We start from the raw sequence: 26,692 nt of genomic DNA on the forward strand, positions 1-26,692 counted from the left end.
ACTTATCTCCACCACCACTCCTCCCCCCCCCCCCCCCCCCAAAAAAAAGAACTTGCACCCTTCTCGCATAGTCAAAATGTCGACCACTATTGGTCAACAGGTAGAAAGTCGACACCTTTTCGGTCAAAGGGTCAACACAAGCAAAATATTGACAATTAACTCAATCTTGCATCAATTATACAGAGGTCCCCATAAAAGAGAGACCACTGTATTAAAGTACCTTGTGGCAAAGGTTCTACCAGTACAGGAATTTGTGCCTCTTCCTTAAGATTTTTTAAACGTTAATTGCTTCTAAAGTTGCAAGATATCATTTTGCAAAAAAACAGTGACTGGAACATCGTTAATCAATAAATGGTCCCTATCAGGAATTTAGCATAAATATAATGTAACGTGTTTCACAGGTCCGCTATCCACTTCCTCAGACTCGTTTCTCTTAATGCGTTATAGAAGATTTAACAATGATTGTAACGCTGGTAATATAACTGTTATTATTTTTTTTTTTTTTTTAAACAATTTTATTGAGCAAATACAGTGATAAACAGGCTATACAGACCAGCTGTTTTTACAAGCTCTCAAGATGTCGTGTATCACAATTTGCCAAGTTTTCTGTATTTAACTTAGAAAGAAGAAGAGGGGGGGGGGGCGTGGTGAGACCACAGGGATGGGAAGGGGAGAGAGGAGGGATGAGGAGAAAGATAGACAGTAGGGAAAAGAGTGGGAGGGGGGGGGATTGATGGCCTTCATTAACCTAGATCAAACGGGGGTGGTACGTCTTGCTGTGAGAGCCACGGGTCCCACACCTTATGGAAGGACTTAAGTGAGTGGCGCAGAATTGCAGTAATGTATTCCATTTTATAGACATACCACACCCGCGTGAGAATTGCCTGTAATGGAGCTGGGGTAGGTTTTTTCCAATCGGCCGCAATTTGGCACGTCATCGCCGAGGATATGTGCCTTAGTAACTTGTGTTGGTGTTGGGTAAGCCCAGGGGGTTTCAACGGGAGGAGGAAGTATCTGGGATCTCTGGGCACCGAAACTCCTAGCAAACCTGTGAGTAAGTCTATTACTTCTCCCCAGATGTTCAAGATATGGGGGCAAGTCCACCAAATGTGGAGGAAATCACCTTCAGAAGGGCAACCCCTCCAACATCTGTCAGATACCTCGGGGAATATCTTATGCAGCCTAGAGGGGACATAGTACCAGCGGTATAGCAATTTATATGTATTTTCCTTTATTTTGACACAAATGGAACTAGACGCGGCATTATCGCGTATTTCTTCCCAGTCTTCCTCATCCAGAGAAAGACCTATGTCACGCTCCCACGCCTTTTCATGAGGAGTCCGGGATGAGTCTGCAAGGGGGTCTAGTAGTAAGTATAGTGCCGAGATTAGACCTTTAGAAGAGTCACGTCTCCAACAAATATGTTCAGCGGAGGTTAGGGGCCTAGCCATTAGCGTAGATACCGCTTTGGAGTGGAAGTGGCGAATCTGGAGAAAACGAAAAAAATCTATGTTGGGAATTGACGTGCCATCTCTGACTTCGGAGAACTGGGGGAAGGATGCTTTGTCCGATATATCATTTAAATAATAAATGCCCTCTTTGAGCCAGCTGGACAAGGAGGAGCATCCCATGCCCGGGGGGAACGCGGGGTTATGGAATAAAGGTATCAATGGAGAGGGAGGCGGGGCTAGGTTGTATAATTTATTCAGTCTGTCCCAGACCGCCAAAGCACGTGACACCACCGGGTTCGACACTGTAGTGCGTGGACGTTTAGCTCTAGGTAGCCACAGCAGTGAGGACAGAGTATTCAAGCCCAGGTCTCCCGTTTCTATGTTTACCCAGATTTTACTCGCACCCCAGGGGTTGCACCATTGAACGATCTGGGACAACTGTGATGCGTAATAGTATCTCTTGAAATCGGGTATCCCCAGGCCACCCCGGCCTGAGGGCCTCTGCAGTAGTTTTAGTCTAATACGGGGGCGTTTCTTGTCCCATATGAATTGGGATGACTGGTGTTGTAGGAACTTAAAAACATAAGTCGGGACATATATGGGCAAGGTCTGAAAAAGGTACAACAGGCGTGGGAGAATATTCATTTTAACAGAGTGTATTCTGCCTATCCAGGAGATTAAGTGGGAGGACCAAGTGGAGAGGTCTGATTTAATCCTGTCTAACAGCCTCGGGAAGTTGGCTTGAAAGAGTTGGTGGTGATGATGTGTTAAATAGATGCCTAAATATTTAACTTTTTTCCCATTCCAATTACAGGGCAGCATATTCATCAACTCAGTTTTAAGGGGTCTGGGTACATGGAAGTCGAGGACTTCGGTTTTCCCCACATTTATTTTATAATCGGAAAGGTGGGAGTATTGTTGGATCTCTGATAGTAAATGGGGGATAGAGCTCGCTGGACTGGCGAGGGTCAAGAGCACATCATCCGCATAAAGTGCTATTTTATGCTCCGCGGAGCCTACCTTAATGCCCTGGATAGACGTGTTATTGCGTATCCTCGCCGCCAAAGGCTCCATGACCAAAGCAAAGACTAATGGAGAGAGGGGGCAGCCCTGGCGGGTGCCATTGGTTATATTAAAGGGGTCTGACCTTGCCCCATTTACAACAACCCGGGCGGAAGGAGTGCGATATAGGGCCTTAATCCCCTCTAAGAAGGGTCCAGAGATACCCATCCTTTCCAACACTGCAAAGGCAAAAGACCACGATATGCGATCGAATGCCTTCTCCGCATCTAATGCCAGGAGCAAGGCCGGGTTTTTCCGCTTCTGAATTATATGGATAAGGTCAATCGCTCGCCTTGTGTTGTCCGACGCCTGGCGCCCAGGAATAAATCCCACCTGGTCCGGATGGACAAGGGTTTGAAGCAGAGGGGCCAGACGTCCGGCAAGAATTTTTGCGTAAATCTTCAGGTCGATGTTCAAAAGTGAAATCGGCCTGTAATTTGCGCAATTGGTCGGGTCTCTGCCCTCTTTCCGGATCACCACTATATCCGCCAGGGCTGTCTCGGGGGGGAAAGAAGCACCCTCCAGTATGTTGTTAAACAGAGCCACTAAGTGGGGGGCTAATTCTTTTGCAAAGCGCTTATAATAAATGGCTGAAAACCCGTCAGGGCCCGGTGCTGCTGACGAACGCATTGACCTGATTGCCGCTACCACCTCTTCTTCTGTAATCTTTACGTTTAGGGTGGCCAGTTGGGCCTCCGGGAGGATCGGGAGGGGGATATCTGCAAGGTAGGAGATCGTTTCTTCGCTAACAGAAGCGGGCGGGACGGGGAGATTTTTTAAATTGTATAAGGAATTATAGAAATGTTGGAATTCCCTGGCTATTTCTATCGGATCAAACGTGCAGGATCCTAAAGTTGGAGAGTGTATTTTTTCAACCAGCCTAGAGGCCTGCTGCCTTCTAAGTTTGTTGGCTAGTAGGGTGTCAGCCTTGTCTGCTTTGTCATAAAAGCGTTGCCCAAGCTTTAGAAGGATTTTGGCTGCCCGGTGAGCTAGCAAAGTATTCAGCTGGCCCCTGATCTTTTCAATTTGGGATAGCAGGCTAGAGGTAGGTGCGCTTTTATGATGCTCCAGTAGGGTAGCTAGCTTTGCTTCTAACTCCTGTATCTGGGAGGCCCATTTTTTCCGGACCGAGGCCACCCTAGATATAAGGACGCCCCTAATTGTTGCTTTATGAGCCTCCCAGACAATGCCAGGAGATGTGTCGGTTGTGGGATTCTCCTTAAAATAATTAGTGATGGCAGCTTTAACCTCCTTCAAAGAGGAGGGGTGGTCCAGGATGGAGTTGTCTAACCTCCATCTTCTGGCGCTGGGTGGCCGATCATAGAGATCAAGGTCCATGGTGGTCCCGGCGTGGTCTGTCCAGGGGAATGGAGTAATGCCCGCTCCCTTAACGTGTGAAGTGAGGGTGGAGGAGATGAGTAACATATCGATTCTGGAGTATTGTTGGTGAGGGGCCGAAAAATGGGTATAATCTCTCGAGTGTGGATATTTCAGACGCCAAGAATCACATATTCCATAATGTTTCATGGCGGCTATAAGGGTGCGTGTGGCTCTGGGGGTATCTGTTGTGCGTGGGAGGGGGGCCAAGGGGGATTTGTCTAACATCGGATCTATAACTGTGTTAAAGTCCCCGCCTATGATGATGTGTCCCTGCGCCACCTTGTCCAGTCTCTTAAAGAAGGTGTCAAAGAACTGCGATTGGTCTTGATTGGGTGCGTACAGGGAGACTAAGGTCACGGTCGAGGATCTGAGCTTTCCAATCACTATAAGAAATCTGCCCTCCGAGTCCACAATTGTCTTGGTAGGAGTGAAGGGGACATCGCTGCGGATTAGGATGGCCACACCGCGCTTTTTACAATCTGCTGATGCAAAAAAATTAATTGGGAACGAGCGGCCCTTCAGTTGAGGATGCCTGCCTGTAAAGTGTGTTTCCTGTAAGAACACAATGGATGCCCCTTCCCTCCTACAAGCTTCTAGCAGGATAGTACGTTTCCTAGGGGCATTTAGACCATTAACATTTACTGATAAAATTTTTAAGGCCATGGATAGGTGTGTGTGTACAACGCTATGGAGGAGCCTTGTAAGGGGGGTGAATACCAACCCCAGGGTGGGAGGAGGGGGAGCGAGAGGCCAAGGGAATGGAAGAGGAAGGGGGAAGGGAGAGGACGCCCCACAGATTGGGGACTGACTAAAGAAAAGAGAATAAAGAAAAGCCCGTGAGGGCGAAATCCCTGGTAAAGAGGGTCCCCAAGGGGAACCGCTACAAAATACAATGAATCAACATACATTATGAACTACTACAGATAGGGAGTGTTGGGGGGGTGGTAAGACGGCGAGGTGGAACTGGAATCAGGTCCGCCCAGGCCAGTTCTGTCCCTTTCGGGGGGGGAGTTCGTGTACGCTGTAATTACCTACAATCAACATATTAACTATTGCTAAAACTACAAGGAAAATAGCGAGAGGAAATGCCCTGGTGAAGGGCATGCAGTAACGGTCCGAAGACATTCAACAACATGGATAAATCTCACCCATTTTAGGTCGGCTCAACAGGAACCTAAGTGACATCAGCCAACAAGACAGTTCAGTTCAGTTCGGTTCTTTGTTTTCCACTCGAAGTCGGGAAACCCTTGTCCATTCAGGTGGAGTAGGAGACTGACGACGGGATCTTGGCGGCGACGCTGCTTCCACCGGAGGAGACGGAAGGAGATCCAACTTGGATAACAGTTCCTGTCCTTGGGTCAAGGTTTTGATATTGTGTAGTGTGTTATTAGCTGAGACATGGAGCATGAACGGAAAACCCCACCTATAGCGGATGTTATGTTGACGGAGGATTCTGGTTATTGGTTGGAGATCACGCCTTTTCTGGATAGTTGAGGGGGCCAAATCCTGAAAAATTTGCAGCTGCATCTCTTGAAATTGTATGTGCTCGGAATCCCTGGTAGCTGCTAGGATTTTCTCCTTCGTCTGATAGTAATGAAAGCGGATAATAACGTCTCTCGGGGGTTGGGAAGAGGGAGGTTTTGAGCGAAGAGCCCTGTGCGCTCTGTCCAGTAAGCAATCCGCATCCGATAGAGCTGGAATGATGTGCTGAAACAGAGATTTGAGGAAGGCCGGTAGGGCACACCCTTGAATGGACTCCGCTACGTTACGGATGCGCAGGTTGTTGCGGCGGGACCGATTTTCCTGGTCCTCTTGACGCTCCTTGAGGGTCTCCAATTCCTCGTGAAGTCTGGAAAGTTCTTTGTCCATGCGTAGTTGAGACCGGCAGATGTCATCTGTTTTGGACTCTAATGCATCGGTTCTGTTGCCAATGGCTGCTAAGTCGGTGCGAAACTCTGCAACTGCCTTGGCCAGTTCCTGTTTGAATGCATTTTGTACGCCCTCGAGGAGCCCTGTCATTACCGCTTGGGTATGAGGGTCAATAGTAGCATCCGTTAGCTCCTGACGGGTTGGGGAGTCTGCGAGCTGTGAGGGGCTAGGTACATTCTTGGCTTTGGAGCCGAAGAAATTACCGGCTGCTTGCGGAGCTTTTTTGTTTTTGTGTGACATTTCAAGTCAGAGTTAAGCGAATCGGAAGGCAGTCACTTAACGGCTATGTTGAATTCTCCCGGGGGGGGGGGGGGGAGGGGCAGGAGGCTAAGGGTTCTGAGTTGGTACTGAGGGACAGAACCGGACCAGGCGGGATAACTGACACACTCAAAATATCATGATAAATCCGTGCAGTCTGAGTGCCATAAAAGGGTTAAACATCCGGGGAAGGGAGAGGGCCCTTTCAGCTTTTCAAATATTTCCCCACAGCAGTTCACGTGTGGCCACTCTTTATCTGTATATTGAGTCCCTTACGATGAAAGGCAGACTTTAATTATTATATAGCCCCAGATGATCAGGTGCAAAGAGGGTTAAAGCCGTCCTTATGTATCTGTGCTATGAAGGGCACTCACTGGTCTCACTTCGGAGCTGCTGCAGAGAAGGGGCCAATGTACTTTCTGGGGGGCTAGTGCAGGGGGCCAGCAGACCTTACATGTGCCCAGTAGGCGGGGAGGATGCTTTGTGCTGTGGGGTGCCACTCCTCTGTGTGTGCCACAGCCAATATGGCGTCCGCTACCTGGGCCTTAGGGCAGCGGGGTGATAGGCCAATACTGGGTTCTGGGGGGTATCCCCTATGTGTAGGGAAGAGAGGGTAAAACGAAAAAAGGGGGGGGGGAAGCAGTTAAACCACTTCTCCCCGCTGGCACATCCTTTATTTCACAGATAAACGCGGCCGCCACCTTCAATATGGCGGCCGCGATTCGAGAGCTGCCGGAGTCTGGGGGACCCCTCCGCCCTCCCAGCGGAGGTATCAACCTGCGGCTATGCGCCGCTATGCAGGGGGAGTTTAGGTGGTGGTGGTCCGCGGGACCGCTGGACCTTGCGGGGGCCGCTAGCTAAGCCCCGTCGTGCCGCGCCACCTCCAAGATGGCCGCCGCGACACAGGCTCTGATACACTCGGCGGCTCCCCTTACCTTAGATACGGGGCCGCCGAGCTTCCAGCAGGCTGAGATGTGTTGGGGAGAGCTCTCCAGGTGGCTGTTCAGGATAGCCTGGCGCTGTGGGCGATATTTCTGGGCTGGATTCGTCCCCGGCGGGCGGCAGAAGAAATCGAGGCCCCGGCTCCTAGGGGGTACTAGGCCGCAATCCGCAGGGACCTCGCACAAAGGTCCCCCGACTCCGCGGCCGTTCCCACACCTTTCTCCTGTGGTCCCCAAGCTGTAGGGGGCCTTTCTGGGGCTGGATGGGTGTTGAGGGCTCTGGATTGGGATGGATGTGGAAGGCCCAGAGCAGGAGGTCAAGATCCACACGTCCAGCTCCTTCCAAGGTCAGGCCACGCCCCTATAACTGTTATTATTAAGAACAAAATTGCATCAGTAAAACTGACGATCTTCTATAAAGCATTTTCATATAATGGAGTCAGCAAACCTGTGAAATGACATGTCCATGCAAAATTCACTCCACTGACCGGATATTGATTGATGGTGTTCAAGTCATTGTTTTGTTGGAAGTGGATTCATGCTAATTTACTATCAATTAATAGATGTACTTATAATGTACACCGACTTCTGTATTGGTATAAACTGTAATTTTATGCTTGGATTCTGGAAGTGGTTCTGGATCCCCCTTTCCCTATAAGGCAGCAAACACTACCTATTGGCTATTTAGGTTCCACAGTGAGAGGGCGTGGATCGTTTCCTTCGATGTTTTACAGAGTGACCATACTCTGCAGGAAATGCTCTGACTCCTTGCAACAACTCCCAATCTTCAACTGCTCTGCAAGTGCAAGAATTTGTGTCATTATCTGTGATATGTATCACAGTGGGGGTAATTCTGGTTAGAATGCTCGCATGTGAATTCACATGTGAGTGCGATGTTTTTGAACTGTGCATGCGCATTTCTGCTCATGTACATGCGCTGTTTGCAAGCAGCACGGGCGCTCGCACACAAGACTGCGGGCGTGGGGAGGCGGGCCGGCGGATGTGGGTGTTCCCATGAAAATGCTGGGCGTTCCCACCCACTGATGCGGGTGTCGGGAGCAGGCAGCTGACATCACCGGATGTCAGCTGCCCGCCATGTCCTCGCAAACACATGCAAAACTAAGACACCACACCATTGAATGATGTGGGTGTTTTTCCATAGGCTGCAAATGGATATTTATGTAAAACATCCATTCGCAGCCATGTGGCCAAAATTGGTCTGTGAAGGGGGGCGGCGGCATTTGCGAGCGGTGGGCGGGTGAAAAATTACACACCAGAATAACCCCCAGTATGTATAGTATAGTGTATTCCTTCTCTACTACCTCAGTGCTTTTAGCCATACCTTTATATTATCATTAATGTTTTTTTTTGTTCTAGGATATAACACAAAATTGCCGCCTGCACATTAGTGTGTTCAGTGCAGAGAGATGCAGAGCCGAGTCCTATGAGGAAAGAAGAAAATAAGTCAATGCACTGATGTATCTATAATGGGTGCAAGGTGTTCAGGGAACATGGGCCCCTGGGTCCAGGGGGGGCCACTCACTGCAAGCTCTGCACTCATGTAAAAATAATCATCTCTCTGCTGGTATGGCACTGGCTGTGCAGCATCAAAACCACTGGCAAAATGGCCACCAAATCAATTGCCCAAGTGCAATAGAGGTGTCCCTGGAACGCGGCACACACGACATGTTCCTGGATACCTGCATGTGCTCAATAGATTCTGGTGGAATGCCAGATTCTACTGCACCACTGGAGAGAAGGGGGCCCAACTGGAGCCTGCACACGGGCCCCCTCCTCACATAAAACATCTCTGAGTTCATGGATAAAACCAAACAAGCAAGAAAGATAAAGCAACGTGTTTAGTAAATGCTGCAGGACAGACTGTACACTCATAAATTACAGTTACCTTGTTGATGGCATACCCTGTGACTAAACATGTTTTTCCATTCTGTACAGAGGCTGCTTTGCAAAGCGTTTTGTATGAGTATTTACAGTATTATCAGCAATAATATTTATCCATGGAGCAAGAAAAAATAAAAAGATTACATAAGCTCATGCTGCAAATACAATAGCTTTCAGGCTAATGTATGTATCTTAGCTCTCTAATTAAGTCATCACTTTATTTATTGACATATATAGCACAGCAAATTCTGTTGCAGTTTACAATTGAAATAAGACATAATAATTATTTTGCCATACAGTATGTTAGATTTTATTCTTGTTGCCATGTATTCGGAGTTCAGATCTGGGTTATAGGTTGGGCAATAGGAGGGTTAGATCAGGTGTGCCCATGCACCAAAGGACGCCAAATATAAATTGGCCCTACTGCTAGCTGCAGCCTCATGGTGTATGAGCAGTGGCGGATTGGGAATTGATTCCGACGGTGAGGCCGTATGTAGGGTGGCCAATCCCGGGATCGGGATCGGCGGGATCCCGGGATTTGGCCCTAAAAAGTCCGGGATTTCAATCCCGGGATTGGAGTATCCAATCCCGGGATTTCGGTATTAGACTGCGCATGCGCAGTCTAATACCGGGCAGCGTCTGAACACTCGCTCAGACGCTGCCCGACTGTTCCAGACCCCTGCGTGCGGCCTGCGCAGCGTGACGGTCACGCTGTGCAGGCCACGCACACCGCCCACAGTGTCGCTCCTCCTGCCCGCCCGCCCCCACCTCTTCTCCAGCGACGGCCAGCCCGCCCCTTCGCCAACGCCGGCCCACCCGCGCCTTCCTCCCGGCTGCAGTGAAGATATGAGGAGGTGCACGAGCCCGACGGCACCGTGCACCTCAGAACCCACACCACTCCCGGCCGCCCGCCTGCCAATGTAAGTAAATCTGCGGGTTGGCCGGTGTGGGGGTGGGTATAGGGCACATGCCAGCAAACTAAGGATGCCAATCCCGGGATCCCGGGAATCCCGGGATTGAGCATTTTTCAATCCCGGATCCCGGGATTGAAAAAATGCCCCGGGATTGGCATCCCTAGCCGTATGTAATGTGCGCGCGGGGGGGGGGGGGGTGCGGCGGTATTTAATGCGGGCGGGTGTGTGGCGGTATGTAATGCGCTCCGGGGGGGGGGGGGGCGGCTCACCTGCTGCTGCTGCTTCTTTCTGGGAGGTGATGTGCCGCTTGAAGACCCTGGGAGGCGCTGTGCGCGCATGCGCAGCAGCCTCCCGTGGCCATTTTGGATTTAGGCAAGGTGTGCGGGCACTTTCAATGACCCAGCCAGCCCAGGGGGGGGGGGCGCGCCCGGTCCCTTTTTAAAGGGTTTTGGGCTGGCCCACCGGGAAATGGCCCGGTTTCCCGGTGGGCCAATCCACCCCTGTGTGTGAGCATGACATGTACTGTTCTGAGAGATCTCTGCATGGTCCCATCAAATATGAATCCATTTGTGCTGTGCAAGTTCATCTCATCTAATACTAAGGGGACGAACTTTTTTACAATGAAACAGAGGACACAAATAAATTGAAGAAATAAAATAAACATTTTATTCATTGCAACAATAATAATAATATGATAAATGCATAATAAAGTTCGATGTGGCTCCCCAGGCAGGGAAGAGGAACTGCATGGGTTTTCAAATATGGCGGGTGCTAGAATGAACACTACACATTCATAGAACTAAAAGTAATAACTTCAAAGACAAATTGATTTAATTTTACGTTAATCAAGTCTATAAGCCAATGGAGGGAAATTGCTAAGATGGGAGTTCTATTTCAGTTGGGATGTTGGTATGGCCAACCAATCAGATACTGTCTATTATATTCTCGAAGGTGCTAAATAAATACGTAGTAGATTCTGATTGGTTGCCCATAGCAACATCCCAGTTGAAATAGAACTCACGTCTTAGTTAATTATGGCAATGTGTGCCATATACTGTAATTACAGTGCTTAGTAAGTAAAAATATATTACAGAGGTCATATACAGGAAGACGATGCGAGTACCCTCAAAAGTGGGCCCAGATGGCAAGACATTCTTCAAAGGCAGGGCGTATTGTATAATTAGTTGGGAGGTATTGTATGCTTTAATAGGGGTCAGAATAGTTGCATGGATGAACAATATTTACACTTTACAAATAGCCTTAAGAAAGATGGGTAGGGTGCGTGGATGTTGTGCTGTATTTTCTCTATAGGACCATTTGCATGAATCTCTGGGGCAAGGGTGAAATATTTGCAGTGAGCCCCTAAAATGCCTACATCTGCACCTGAAAACTCATTTTTGTTTTTATTCTTAACGAAAACATACTTAAAGTATTTCAAAGCAACTCAAGTGTTGTGGCCTCAAATTAACTTCTCCTCAAGTGTAAATTATCTTTTCTATATGCAGTTAACTCCAGTTTCAAGTAAAACAAAATGTCAGTCATGTGAAGGGAACTTGACATGTCTGAGGTTATTTTATTTACATGTTTAATTTCTAAAATTGAAGACAGCACTTCTAAACCTGAGGAGAATTTATTATAAAGCTGTCCCCAGGCTGTCTTTCTATATAAGGCCAAAGCTATTAAAGGTCTGTGCATGCATATGTATGTAATAAGTGTGTGTGTGTCTGTATGTATATACTGTATATATATATATATATATATATATATATATATATATATATATCTCCACGCTGACTGTGCATCCGGCAGGTAGATTCTGAACTGACGGTAACGTTGAAAAGGACATCAGCTGGAGAGGCATTATATTGCGCCCTGAGTTCTGAAATCGCAGTCACCCATTGAGTGGACCACCACAGGATTGGTAGACCAACAACGGTGACCATATCACCATTTAAAGCACTACACTCAGTGTACTACCCCTGAAGAAGTCCCTAGGGGACGAAACGCGTAGGGTTTTTCGTATGATCATGTTGCACCTATGATTGAAGTCTTGTACTGAACCACGAAAATCTATGTAAACGATTTTAAAACTTGTACATTTTTAAACTGATTTATTGTAAAGAATAAATACTCTGTATTTTTACAAATTGTGGACTGGTGAAACCACCCTCTGAGCGCACCTCTACACCCTTCTTCTTTATCCTTTACATCAGACTCCCACTAGCGGCGGGGTCTTTAGAGTAGTGATGCTCACCTACAAGCGCAGGATTGGGTCACAACCCCCCCTTTTTTCTCATATATATATATATATATATATATATATATATATATATATATAAATAATAAAACATTTTCAAGAGCATTTTACTAATTAGATTGCTAAACTGGATCCGTCCTGAGATTTTGATCCCAGGTCCCACCCGGCTTCAACCCTTTCACACTAAATATGGGTCGCCAATCAGTGGCATAAGTTCATACCAGCTGCCCAGAGGCAAGATAAATATTGGTGCCCCCCCCCCCCCACACACACACAAACACACACACACACACAACACCTAATATAAATATATGTATGCATATGTGTGTATGTATATATGTACAGTATGTTATGTTTAAAATAAAGAGATTGTGATGTCTATGGTCCTGCTAGGAGGGGGAGTCAGTCACAGAAGCGATATTGACAGCTTTCAATGAACTGATTCAAACTTGCAGTGGAAGAAAGGTGCCCCCTTGGCAGCAAGAGCCCGGCAGCAGATGACTCCATTGCCTCCCAGAGTAATGCCTCTGTCGCCAATTATACACAGGGCAGCAGGTTTTATCCCTTCTCATAACCTGGTTTGAATTGCCAGTTTGGTCAACCCGGGTTATTCAGTTTGGTGCTTTCACAGGGCCTGGGTCAACCCAGCAATAACCCGGGTTATATGTGTGATCTGAAGGGAGTTTCAATGAATATAATACTTTCAAAATTAATACAACTTTACAAAATTAAAGTTTACTCCTCTTACATCAAACAAACAAAAAAAAAGAATTACAATTAGTTTTACAGATCACTCTGAGCAGCCAATAAACTATAGAAGAGCACATGATAGTTACTGTCCACATTTTCAGCTTTCCAAAACATTACAAAAAATGACACTAGAGCTAAAATAAATAATAAAATAAACAATGCCAGCCAATCTATTGATGCCAAAGTTCATAAAAACATATGCAGATTCTAGAGTATGCCAATGTAGAATCCTCATAATTGTACTCTGAAAAGCTTGAATTCAAATTTTTCCTTACCCCACATTTGGACATGGCATTTCACACATTTGACAGCGGAATTATGTCTATAATTTTTCTTCCATCTGGAATTCCCAATCCTACCACAGCCACATCACACACTCAACAAATTCATCGATGTTGTTCCAACTCTAATCACAGACTAAAAATCCTAAAATGTGCAAATTTAAGAAGTAGAAAATGATAAAACAAATGTAGAACTCAAACATTGGTCAAATATAATACCTCCGAGCTTGGTGGCCGTGCTGGATGCCGGCCGAACGCAAGATTTTTTTTTTAAAGGGGCAGTCTTTCACAAATCAAACCAAATGATTGCCCCTTTAAAAAACCTCCGAATGTGGCCAGCATCCCGCTCAGCCACCAAACTCGGAGGCTATTATATTTACACAAAAACATCACTTGAACTGCACACGGTCACCTCATCAACTGCACGGTTTGCATGGAATTTCACTGCAGCTTCAATAATCTCTAATCATAATGCACTTGTATTGCATAAATACTCCTTCAATACATTTTAATTTATAAAGTATAGACAGAAAACAAATATAGCACTTTCGGCAACCAAAGCAAAAGAAGTATTACTGGACAGCATGATAACCTCCCACTTACCACCTAGACCTTTCCCCTCCTCCCTCTGTCCCCCCCTCCCTCCCCCCACACACACACATACAAACACACACATAAGCCTTTTCTGCATTTAAATATGTATATAGAAACAGTAGCTGCATGCGTAATACGGAATTTACATATTACTGGAAGAACTATAGACAGTTTAATGGTTAGCATTAATGCCTCACAGCACCGAAGTCATGGGTTTGATTCCCACCATGACTCTAACTGTGTGGAGTTTGTATATTCTCCCTGTACTTGCGTGGGTTTCCCCCAGGTACTCCGGTTTCCTCCCACAATTCTTATTCCCTAAAAACAGTTGTCAAAGCCTTATGCATGTGACATGTAGCCTGTATATAAAACAGGATACATATTCTCTCCTCTGGGTTTACACCTAACCCCCTGATGGAGCAATTCAACTGTAGCTCTGTTTGCTGGTACACAGACACCCACACGTACATTACTGTTATGTTGTTCCATCATTTTGGCGGGCTGGTAACTAATATATCTATAATCCCCATAATACATTTCCTGTATTTTAATATGAATACGGAAATGTTAATGCAGAAAAGTTGAATTTGTAGTTTACCAAGAGAACCCCAATCTGGTCTATATTAGTAATTAGTGGCTCAGTACCTGACAGCAGAAGTGTGTTCGGCTTGCATACAGTCAATTTGTTTTATGATGCCTGATAAAGAAGTAAAGCAACAGGAAGGGGAACATATTTACTAGAAATTTCAGGCACACATTCACTGTATGATGAGCTGAGAAAAGGAAGAGCGGGAAGTGTAGTTGGAGAGATGACAGGAATTTCATAGAATTCATTTAAAGAATTCTTCATGCCAAGTTTGAGGATGTTGTGTATAAGTATAGTGTAGTCTCCAGGCCAAAGGGAGGTCACATAGTTATTTAGAAGGAATAAGTGCATTGGCTTTCTCTTGGGTGAATGTAACATTCACAATAACTACTAACCACATTTTTTGATACTGGTTTCAGAGACCTACTGTACAAGTGCAGAATCAATGGGGTCAATTCTATTCGGCAGGATGTGAGCTCCTGGACCTATTCAAATCATTGTGCTGCTAGGTCGGAGAAGGCCAGTACTCGCGAGTGTTTAGTTGGGAGTACCCACATTTTGCCAGCTAGGTCACAAAACCGCATCACCAACCTAGTTTTGTCAGATTTCTGCTCACACCCCCGCACATTCGCACAGAGCGATGTTTAGCTTCTGCGCATAAGCATTTATACACATGTGCAGGCTCCGTTTGCGAACGGACGCTGTGACCTGTATAGTCATCGACCCATTTGCATGGGGCAGTGTGAGCGGGATGGTATGAGGCTGCATGCATGGACAGGTAGCGCCCATGGGAACACCCAGCATACCTGCGAATGGGCACATGCGTGCAGGGAAAATCAGCGTGTGTGAGGCGGACGGACCTTCGCGCCGGCCGGTGTTTGATTGGCTCGCAAAGCTTTGAAATTCTTAGCTTTACAAGTCAACCAGAATGAGGGCCCATGTGTAGTGGAACAAGCCAATAGATTCTAATCATCTACACATATTAATATTGTTTAGGGTATTTAGATTTCCTGCATCATTAGTTATACATCTTTACATTGCTATACTGCTTGTGTCACTTAAATAAAATTAAAAAAATAAAAATTAAGAAAGAAAAAACCTTTTGCGGCTGTGGCCTGGCCAAATGCTTCCTTTTGTTATGTCCCATCCATCTCCTTAGAATAGATTGTCACCAGTAATTAGTGAGGTGGATGCTAATAATTCACAGCAAGGTAATTGCCCACCTTTACAATTATGTGCTAAATAGTGAAACAGCTGCCCAGGTTCTGCCAGAGTTCACATGCTTGGGTTGGTCTTTATCGATAGAGTGAGAGATGGGTAAATTGATACTATGCTGTATGTGGGACCCATTTTCTATTGAAAGGGGCCACAAATTGCTCTTAATTGCAGTAACAAGTTAATGCAATACATCTAATTGAAAAAAAAAAAGACACTAATGTGTAATACTCTATCAGTAAGGGTTTATATTTTATGAAACATATCAAACAAATCTGACAGATCAGTGGGACTTCTGGGTGGCCATATTTTCCACCAGCTCATGAAAAGAAAGGTGTAAGTGTGGAACAACACAATTCTGTTGGGAGCTTTCCATCAAGTAACCTGTTGTGCTGCTTGTTTTTGTATGTACATTATAGGGCCAGCCTATAAATTCCTTACTCTGTTTTAGTGATGTAAACTGGAATCACGCAGCTCTTTGTCATAGAGACAGTCGGCACAACCTTTCTTCCCTGACCTTAAATATGCGGTACTTATATGATTTTTGGGCGCCCGTTACGTAGTTTGCGTAGTGATGTATTGAGAATACCAATACACCACTATACTGGCTACGTAAACTACGTAACTTACGCAAATGGCGTTAGTTATGCAACTTATGAAGGTACACAGATACGTGTCCAATCGCTGTGCTCGCCCTGCTTCAGGCTCGGTGGCTCGCTTCACTCGCCACACTTTCTAAAATTAACTCCACACCAACGTGGACACTGGATGTATGACGTGGATAGTGGCCATATGATCCTGTTAGTGGGTGTTATGTGTGTGTAGTGTGTATGTGTGTGTGTGTGGTATGTGTTTGGTATTATACTTACCATCCACATTCGGATCCCTGCATCGCGGCCACCATGACACTTGGTGCTTACTACGCTATTAGCGTAGTGCCGCTGGGGGAGCTGGAAAACCATGTGATGCTCCCCCAGCGGCTGCCGGGATCTCCCCCCCTCCGCCGCCATTATGCCCATCCCCGCACCGACGCTAGCCCCCGCTGTGCAGCCCTTCGCCCCACGCCGGTATTTAAACGGTATTTAAAATATCACACTACTTCCCCCTCTCCTGGTACCTGCCCTGTGCCCACCCTCCCCTGATACTTACCTTCGTGGGGGATCCAGGCAGCGGGGTTCACGCACTGCTGGGGAGGCATCGGGTCCGGCATGGGCATAGTACTTCGGGTCCCTCTGTATGCTGGGCAGTGGGGACGCAGCGGGGTACATCCCACATGGGTACGGTGCTGTGGGTGCTGGTGGTGCAGCAGGGTCCATTCAGGCTCCATTCGGGGTCCATATGGCGTCGGGGCAGTCCCTGCAGCTGATGGGAACTAATAGTTCCATCTATGTGCATATATAATGAGCGCCGTGCATATCAATGAGCCGCTCATTACATATGCGCATATGTAATGAGCGGCTCATTGATATGCACGGCGCTCAGTAGACATGCGCATAGTGGGAACTATTAGTTCCCTTCAGCTGCAGGGACTGACCCGACGCCGTATGGACCCCGAATGGATCCTGCTGCACCACCAGCACCGTGCCCATGTGGGATGGACCCCGCTGCGTCCCCACTGCCCAGCATCCAGAGGGACCCGAAGTACTGTACCCATGCCGGACCCTATGCCACCCCAGCAGTGCGTGAACCCCGCTGCCCGGATCCCCCACGCAGGTAAGTATCAGGGGAGGGTGGGCACAGGGCAGGTACCAGGGGAAGGGGGTATATAACGCTGTCAATCACTCCTAAAATAGGGCATGTAGAGAAGGGAGCGATGAACTTTCCTATGACTACAAGGACCCAGGTTGTTTCCCCCTCAGGGTAATCTGCAGGTGCTACCTACTTACTCCTGCAGTCATAGGCATGCGCAGCCCATTTTATTAGGGCGTGCACCGTCAAAGGGGTGTGTCTAGCACCACCTATTGGGCGTGTCCAGCATTGCCCATTGGGTGTGTCTAACACTGCCAATCATGCATGTTTACCATCATCTATTGGTACTTGCTAAAATATAAAATGTCTCTCAGCCAGAACATAGTCTCCGGCCTATTTCAGTTTTAATATTCTTATTACTCTGTATAACAGTACATGCATATAAAGTAAAAAAAAATATATGGATTATGCAGGTCTGTAGTGATATGACAACGGTCTAGTACAATTAACAATGCAAAACACACAATTGATTGATGGGCACTAATTTTAATGGAATACAGGTCTTAAAAGCAAAAGACTTTGGTAAAAGGTATTGCTGGTATTGCTAGCGGCAGGGAGTTGTCCATAAGGGTGGGCACAGCATTTGGGGGTGCCTGCGCACCCCTAACACTCAATGTGCGCACACCTATGGTTATGATTATGGCCGACCATGTGACCCGCTGGTCCCTGACTGATGATCATCATTCTGTCATGGTGACGGGCCTGTTTCTAAGTGGAGGCCTGGAGCTGCAGCTCCATCCGCCCCAATGTTAACCTGTTCCTGTTGCCGTGATACAGGCTGTGATTGTAAAACAACAGGACCTGATTGGATGGTCATTTTAGAGCACAATGGGAATGTCAGTAAATAATAATAAATAAATATTTGAGGATGCCAGGAAGATGCTGCAAAGATCTCATCCCCCCTCTACTGGTTCTGCCCTAACATAATCCTTATAAGATCTAAGCATCACATTATATAACGGATGCCATAAACCCGCTAACAGCCCAAATCATGTATAACTTGCTGACGTACCTGCTGTTGTCCTGGGTCAATTCTGCAAGTTATCATGTTCCCAATGAGATGGATGTAGCCGTCAGCGTTTTACACATAATTAGCAGCTCTTCCAACACACCCATGGGGTGGCTGCCCAGTGTCGTTTTTGTTTTTGGGGTATCGCCATTAGCCCTAATCCCCATCTTTCTGCCGGGCCGAGTGCTGTTCATGTCGGCCGAGTGCTGTTCCTACCGGCACCAGTGATGTGCCTATCGCCATGGAGGTCTTCGATCTTGAGAATTGGAGGAACGTTTCCTGTAACGAGCTGTAGCCTTTATCTCACATAAAGCCTGGAGATTCCTTGCCTTAGGGACTACAGGAGAGGTGCGTCTCATAACATAATAATCATCCTCATACCTCGGCGCTCTGGTCTTGTGTTTGAGCTCTGGAGGATGAGAGACTTTCGGCAGCACTTTAGTCCCCTTGGGGATCTTATGGGGGACACAGACACGGTTCCTATCCACCTGTGTCTTGATGAACTTGGCCTTGCTCCCATAGGTCATTGTGCTGCGGGCGTCTTCATAGGCACTGTCCGCGGGGCTGATGTGTGTGATCATGACCATTCGGCCTTTCCCGCTCAGTGTTCCCTTTAGCAGCCAGGTCAGCTTGCTGTCCCGATAGTTTCTATGGCTGCCTGGTTTGTCACGCAGTCCCATGATGCAGGTTCTCAGAGCGAGAAGGGAGCGGTTGATGTAGCCTCCCTCTTTCATGGTCTGGCGACTGTTTGCAGTCTGGCTTGCCCGCTCTGATCCTGCCAGGTCTACCATGTACAGCCTGGCTGTGCTCACACCATCGATGTCCTCCTGCTGTATGGTGACCTGCAATACTGCATGGGAGCGGGATGAGGTCTTATTAGCGGCAGTGGGAGCTTCAGAGCGCCGCTTATTCCCCTTCTCCAGCAGGGTCATGGCCTCCTCAGGATTGTTAAGGGTGAACTCGGCAATCCCTTCTATTTTGGTGTTGCCATTGGGATCCTCTCTGATGACCAAAGACCCAGAGGAAGGTCTTAGAAGGTCCCGGACTCTTTCATTGTAGATCTCAGCATATGACAATGATACAGAGAAGTTTTTTCTATTTCCAGTCTCCTCAATGGCATTAAACAGGTCCTTCAGGGTGCGATACATTACTCCGGGCTCACGGGCCTTGCCCATCATAGTAAAGGTCTTCCCGGTGCCTGTTGGGCCGTAGGCAAATATGGCAGCATTGTACCCGGATAGGAGCTCACCCACTAAGGGCCTCACTGTGGAATTATACACAGTCTCCTGGGTCGCTGCCTGGTCAAACACTTGGTTGAATTTGAATGTTGTCTCTTTTGTCCTGGTCGAGCGCCGCAGGACGTATTTAGGGTCCTCACCAGGGTCCTGCAGTAGCACTGTCTGCGGTCCCAGCTGGTGGGCGATGCATTGTGCGCGGTTCTTAGTCTCCATTTTATTAAATGGACGGATGCGCAGAGCGACAGCCACTTGATGATCTGTAGCTTTGTCACTTTTAGTCTCCATCTTATTAAATCGTCAGTCTTCAGAAAAGAATGAGAAATTATATGTGTTGGCTCTAGTCCAGCAATATCAGTTATGAGCCAGGAAGCAGCAAGCGGATGGTTTTATACCCCCCTCACAGCCCATTGTGACATCACAATCTGCCCTTACAGCCCATAGTGACATCACAATGTGCCCTGTGGCAGAGGGGCCCTGCTGTGTATCTCATCCAGGGCATGCTGGTACATTGGATTCTAACAAAGTTGTATTCCTGTATTACCTATCTGGAGGTGCTCCCAGGAACCTAGGGTTAACACCTTATCCCTTTAATTCCGGACACACATTAATTACACAGGTTCTGTGGCTGATTAAAAAAACACAGTTGGAATGAAGTCTGATGGCTGTTTAAAAAAAAAAAAAAACAGTTGAAATTGAGTGTTGAAGTGAGCCAGCCACAGAACCTGTGTAATTAATATGTCTCCAGGATTAAAGGGATGAGGTGGTCACCCTACAGGAACCGAATACATAATACTCAAATATAAAATGATTTATACCCAATAAAATAGATGTCACCCAGTCAGCTTCAGATATAGAGGAAGTCAAAGTGGTTGCTTATATTTAACGACAGCATAACTGCAGGTCACAGATGTTGCTGCTAAATTACCTAAATAAGCCACAAAAGTGATTGTTATAGTTCCCTTGAAATCTTACTTGACCCCATCTATGTTACAGTGGTTCATATAAATGGGTTTAACCCTGGTAACAGTTTGCCCTAAAATAGGGCGTGTAGAGAAGAGAGTGATGAACTTTCCTATGACTACAAGGCCCATTAATAAAATGGGCTGCGCACGCCTATGACTAGGTAGCACCTGCAGATTACCCTGAGGGGGAAACAACCTGTTCGCAGGGGGGGGGGGGGGGGTATGGAGCCGCCGCTCACCTACACCAGTTGGTAATGGTTGATTGGGGGGCGTGTGCTGTAGCCCTAGCTGTGGGTGGGGGGCGGTGTTTTCAAAGGGGGTGGGGATGTGTATAACGCTGGTCTTTTCCCTAGGGGGTGGGGCGGGTTTGTGTATAACGCTGGGCGGCGGGGCCGCGGGGGTGGGTGTGTGTGTGTGTCCTAAGGCAGAAGCTATGTGTGTATATAACCAGAGCCAGATTAAGGTCTAAATGGGCCTGGAGCTGAAAATGATCAAGGGCCTATTATGCGCAATAATAGGGGTGGTGGCCAGCACCTAATTATGTGGGGGGCATGATCAGTGTTCTGGTTGGGTGGTCTGCTCATGGGTGTGTCTCTATTTGTGTAAATACTTTCAACTAATTATATATGCCTGGAAAAGGCAGGGGACTGGCATAGGAAAAATGCAGGGAGATATATTGGCGGTGCCCTCCAAAGGTGCACCCACAGGATGCCAATGTCCTAAGATACTTGAGGGGTGAGGCGGCATTCAAGTCATAAAAAAAATACTGAAAGCCAAAACTTGGTAGACAACATTTCAGCACCTTTTATATGGTCACCTAAGTTTACCACACCATATACCCCTTATACAATTCATGCAACACAATCGTAACCCCCTTATACTGTACTTGCCTCTTACACATTATGCCACATGGAATGAGCCAAAATTCACACGATTGAGCCAAAATTCACATTATGCCACACAGATTAAGGCAAAATTCACATTTTGCCACATGGATCAAGCCAAAATACACACTATACGAGGCATGGCCAAACAGTGGCCCTCCAGCTGTTGTGAAACTACGTGTCCCAGCATGCCTTGACATAGTTTTAGCAATCCTTAATAGCAAAACTGTGGCAATGCATGATGAGACTTGTAGTTTCACAACAGCTTGAGGGACATCGTTTGGACATGCCTGCACTATACTAAACAGATTGAGCAGTAATGCACAATATGCTTCACAAATAGGGGCATTGCGCGCCAAAGGCGCGCATTAAAAATGTACACCATAATGCCCATTACATGACAAGCCTCACACCATAATCTCCAATACATATTATGCCAAACACCATAATGCCTATTAAAAATTATGCTACATACAGTAAGGGCGGGATGTACTAAAGGGAAAATGCGGTAAAACCCCTGTTTTACCGCATTTTTCTATGTACTATTACCCGGCCGCATCGTTATCCCCTTGGGTGGCGATACCCTATAGAGGCCTATGGGCTTCTTTTCGCCGCGTCGCCGCAACCCCGCCACCTCGCCGACCCCCCCTCTCCCCCTCCCTTGGGCTTACCTACTTGCAGGTCCTCCTGGACCCCGGAAGGTAAGCCCTTCCTCCCCCTATCAACGCAGACAGACGTCATTCCGGCTGCAGGGGGAGGAGGAGGCGCCGGGGACAGCCTGCTTAGCTGTCCCCGGTGTGTAGGCATTCGGAGCTGGCAGGGAGGTTACGGAGACCCCCCGCAGACCACAGTACAGGTATCGCGGGGGGGGGTCTCCGTTACCGCACCGCGATGCCAGCCGCATATGTTAGTACATACGGGTGAAAGCAGATTTGAAAGTGGCAAAGCAGCATTAATGTATTAATAGACGCACCAGCCCATATCGCGGCAGAAATCTTTATTTGTACAAAATTTTTCCTCCTGTGTCCTAAAGGAAACTTGCAGGGATAACGATAGCGATAACTGCTGTCACTGCATGTTAGATCCCGGACGCATTGGAGGGTGCTTCACAATTGTGAAAGACTTTTCCTGGAATTCTGTCCCTGTGCACTTCCCTCCTCTACTGCTGTGACCATACCTCCAAAGGAATAAAGTGGTTGACTCAGGCCACAGTTCAAACCAGTGGCAACTGCGACGCAGACCACATCGGACCTTATTCTGGTTGATTCTTTCGCATGCATGTTCGCACACACTTGTGCGAACAGTAGTCGCACGCAGACATGCAAATTTACGCCCATAACACATGAGAACATGAGCATTTGCAATGGTACCCAAAGGGGAGTGGACTCAAAGTATCCGCACCAAGGGCGTAACTACCATAGGTGCAAGGGGTACAGCTGCTATGTGGCCCAGAGCTAAAGGGGGCCCCTTTTTGCTGTCTAAGTAATATGTTTTACATACATTTGTCACCATCAGTTGCTAAATAGGGGGCCCTTACAAACTTTTGCTATGGGATCCACGAATATCTAGGTACGCCTCTGATCCGCATGCTTGTGTGCTTCTACACACAATGCCGTGTCCACAAGATCATCAGGGTGCATGTGAACAGCCTCTGTGGGTGATTTCATTCGAAACGCTAACAATACGCACGCAGTTAACCCATTCTCACCCCATTAGTTCAGTGGTTCCCAAACTGTGTGCCGTGGCACCCTGGGGTGCCGCAGAACCCTTGAAGAACTGCCCTGGATTGGTGGTCCAGGACCAATTCAAAGTATTTTTGGTCAATGTAATAGGCAAAACCAGTGCTTGTGGCTTCCAATTATAAACTATGTGGACAAATGGAAGCAAATCCTGTCACTCACCACATAACTGACCCTAAGGATGTCATATAACAACAATTTATTTAATATTTCATTGTTTTTCTAAATTACTAAATAAGAAACTTTTGGCCTAGGGATGCCAGGAAAAAAATTTGGGTACTCTAGGGCAGTGGTTCCCAACCCTGGTCCTCAAGGACCCCCCGACAGTGCACGTTTTCCAGGTCTCCACAAAGAATCACAGGTGACATAATTAGCTCCACCTGTGGGTCTTTTAAAATGTGTCTGAATAATGAATGCACCTGTTGCGTGACCTGGAAAACGTGCACTGTTGGGGGTACTTGAGGACCAGAGTTGGGAACCACTGCTCTAGGGCGCTGTGATTCTAAAACGTTTGGGAACCACTGCATTAGTTAATGACATGATTTGACTCATTTCATTGTATTTATTGGAACTAATTTAAGAATCTTAACCCCTTCATGACAGAGCCAGTTTTTGCCTTCCTGACAGAGCCCTTTTTTTCAAATCTGGCATGTATCACTTAAGTGGGGATAACTTTTTTTTGCTTTTACTTATCCCAGTGATTTTGAGATTGTTTTCTCGTGACACATTGTACTTCAAGTTAGTGGTAAATTTTCGTCGATACAGTCTGTGTTTTTTTGTGAAAAATACCAAAATGTCGTAAAAAAATGGAAAATTTTGCGATTTGCAAAATGTTAAATTTTCTGCTTGTGAGACAAATAATCTTACCACTCAAAATAGTGAATAACTAACATAGACCATATGTCTACTTTATGTTGCCATCATTATTTCAACCTCATTTTCATTTTTTTGGACACTAGGAGGCTTCAAATATGAATAGCAAATTCTCAAATTTTCAAGAAAATTTCAAACTCTGATTTTTTTAGGGACCAGGTCAGTTATGATGTGACTTTGAGTGACTTGTATGTGAGACACCCCCATAAATGATGCCATTTCAAAAACTGCACCCCTCACAGTATTCAAAACAGCATTTTGGAAGTTTGTTAACCCTTTAGGTGTTTCACAGGAATTAAAAGAAAGTGTAGGTGAAATTTCCAAATTTCATTTTTTTTGCAGATTTGCAATTTTAATACATTTTTCTAAGGAACACAGTAGATTTTACTAGAGAAATGTGACTAAAAATTGATTCCCCCAATTCTTTGGTTTTCATAAATATCCCATATGTGGCCCTAGTGTGCACGGTGACCAAACCACAGGCTTCATAATAGAAGGAGCACCTACTTGATTTTGGAGCCTCCTTTTTATGAGATTATTTTTTAGGCACCATGTAGGTTTCTAGGCACCATAAGATGCTAAAAGTTAGGTACCCCCCCACAAGTGACCCCATTTTGCAAACTACACCCTTCAGGGAATTCATCTAGGGGTATAGTGTACATTTCAAACCCCCAGGGGTTTCACCAATTGTGGTACAACTGGGCAGTGAAATTGAAAAAAATTAATTTTTCATTTTCACAGCTCAGTTGTATCAAAATTGGTGAAACCCCGGGGGGTTTGAAATGTACACTATACCTCTTGATGAATTCCCTGAAGGGTGTAGTTTGCAAAATGGGGTCACTTGTGGGGGGGTTCCACTGTATGGGTGTTTCGGGGGTCATTCAACCAGAATCTGTGCTGCAAAATCCAAAAATCACTCCTTCCCTTCTGAGTCCTGCCATGCACCCAACTGGTATTTTTTGGTCACACGTGAGGCATTGCCGTACTCGGGAGAAATTGGGGCACAGATTTTGGGGTGCTTTGTCTCCTTCATTCCTTGTGAAAATGAAAAATTTTGAGCCAGATCTGCATTTTTGTGTAAAAAAATGTAATTTTTTACAGAAAAATGCAGTTCTGGCTCAAAATTTTTTATTTTCACAAGGAATGAAGGAGACAAAGCACCCCAAAATCTGTGCCCCAATTTCTCCCGAGTACGGCAATGCCTCACGTGTGACCAAAAAATACCAGTTGGGTGCATGGCAGGACTCAGAAGGGAAGGAGTGATTTTTGGTGGTGGAATGAATGGTGGGTGCTATGTCGCATTAGCAAGACCCCCGAAGCACCAATACAGTGGAACCCCCCCACAAGTGACCCCATTTTAGTCACCAGCTTTGGGAGGGGGGCTGGCGCTGCGGCTGGCGGGGGGGTGGGAGGGGTGCTGGCGCTGCGGCAGCCGGGTGGGTGGGAGGGAGGGGGGCTGCCGGGTGGGAGGGGGGGGGGCTGGCGATCGGTGGTAATCGGTGCGGTATATACACACACACACACACACACATATATATATATATGTGTGTATATATATATATATATATATATATACATATATATATACACACACATATATATATATATATATATATGTGTGTGTGTATATATATATATATATATATATATATATATATATATATAAATATATTTTTCAGTGCATATGTTTATTTTTTTACTTTTTATGCAGCTTGATGCTGCTGCTGCTGCTGCGGGGGGGAGGGGGGAGGAGGGCAGCGCTGCGTGCGCTCCAGACGCTCCGGGGGAGCCGGGGGAGCCGCTGCTGCTGCCGGGTGAGTGCCCGGCGGGTTCGAGGGGGGGCTGCACATCGGTGGTGATCGGTGCTGTACTTGACAGCACCGATCACCAGTGAATCCCTGTGTTACCGAGCGGCTTAGCCGCCGGTAACACAGGAAACGCTGTGAATGGCTGTTCAGATTTGAACAGCCAATCACAGCGATCGCCGACCGGGGGGGGGCATTAATCCTACAGGTGTAAGTGGGAACCCTGGAGACAATACACAACCAGCGGCCAGACACACAAGGGCAGGATTCCTGTTTGCTACTCCTTAATATAAGGACATGCGTAAGGATACGCAAGCCCCTCACTTCCACTCATAAGTACTGTCTATATTTAAATTGAGAGGAAGGGTACTCATCAATGAAAAGCCTAATCAAGGGGTACGGGAGATAAAAAAGGTTGGGAACCACTGCCCTAGGTAATTGATAAGAAAGGTGTTTCACCACAGGTAATGAGAATCCTACATTACCAGGGAAGTCCAGGAACAGAGCATTTTCTCCCTCATGGAGAGGGTCAGGTAGGCAAGTACATAGGCGTGCGCACGGGGGGTGCCAGGGGTGCACAGGCACCTCCTAATGACTGGGCACCCCCCCGCACGAATGCAGCCAGGCAGACCCCGCCAGCGGAGTCTGCGGTGGGTGCCGATGCCTGCCAGGGACAGGCTGTGTGTTTAGTTATCGGTCATCGCGCTGCGCTGCGCTCTGCTCCGGTTCCCGGGACCTAGTTGCAGCTGAGATGATTGACAACACCATATAGGGTGCCAGCGCCGTATAGGACAGGACAGCTGAGCGATGGCTCAGCTGTCCAATCATATCTGACACAGCAGCCTGCGGCTCAGTGACTGGCTGAGCACGCAGGTTGCAGGGAGAAGGAAGGAGGTGTGGAGGACCTGCAGTG

The 26,692-nt window shown here is 46.9% G+C and overlaps 1 pseudogene; it reads right to left on the minus strand.

The window, feature by feature from the left end:
* Window positions 1–18,511: 18,511 nt before the first annotated feature.
* On the minus strand, window positions 18,512–19,801 carry LOC146058535 (kinesin-like protein KIF19 pseudogene; annotated as a pseudogene).
* Between the last annotated feature and the right edge of the window lie 6,891 nt (window positions 19,802–26,692).

The sequence above is a fragment of the Crinia signifera genome, chromosome 2, assembly GCF_055691185.1.
Source record: "Crinia signifera chromosome 2, ASM5569118v1, whole genome shotgun sequence".
Classification (NCBI taxonomy): Eukaryota; Metazoa; Chordata; class Amphibia; order Anura; family Myobatrachidae; genus Crinia; species Crinia signifera.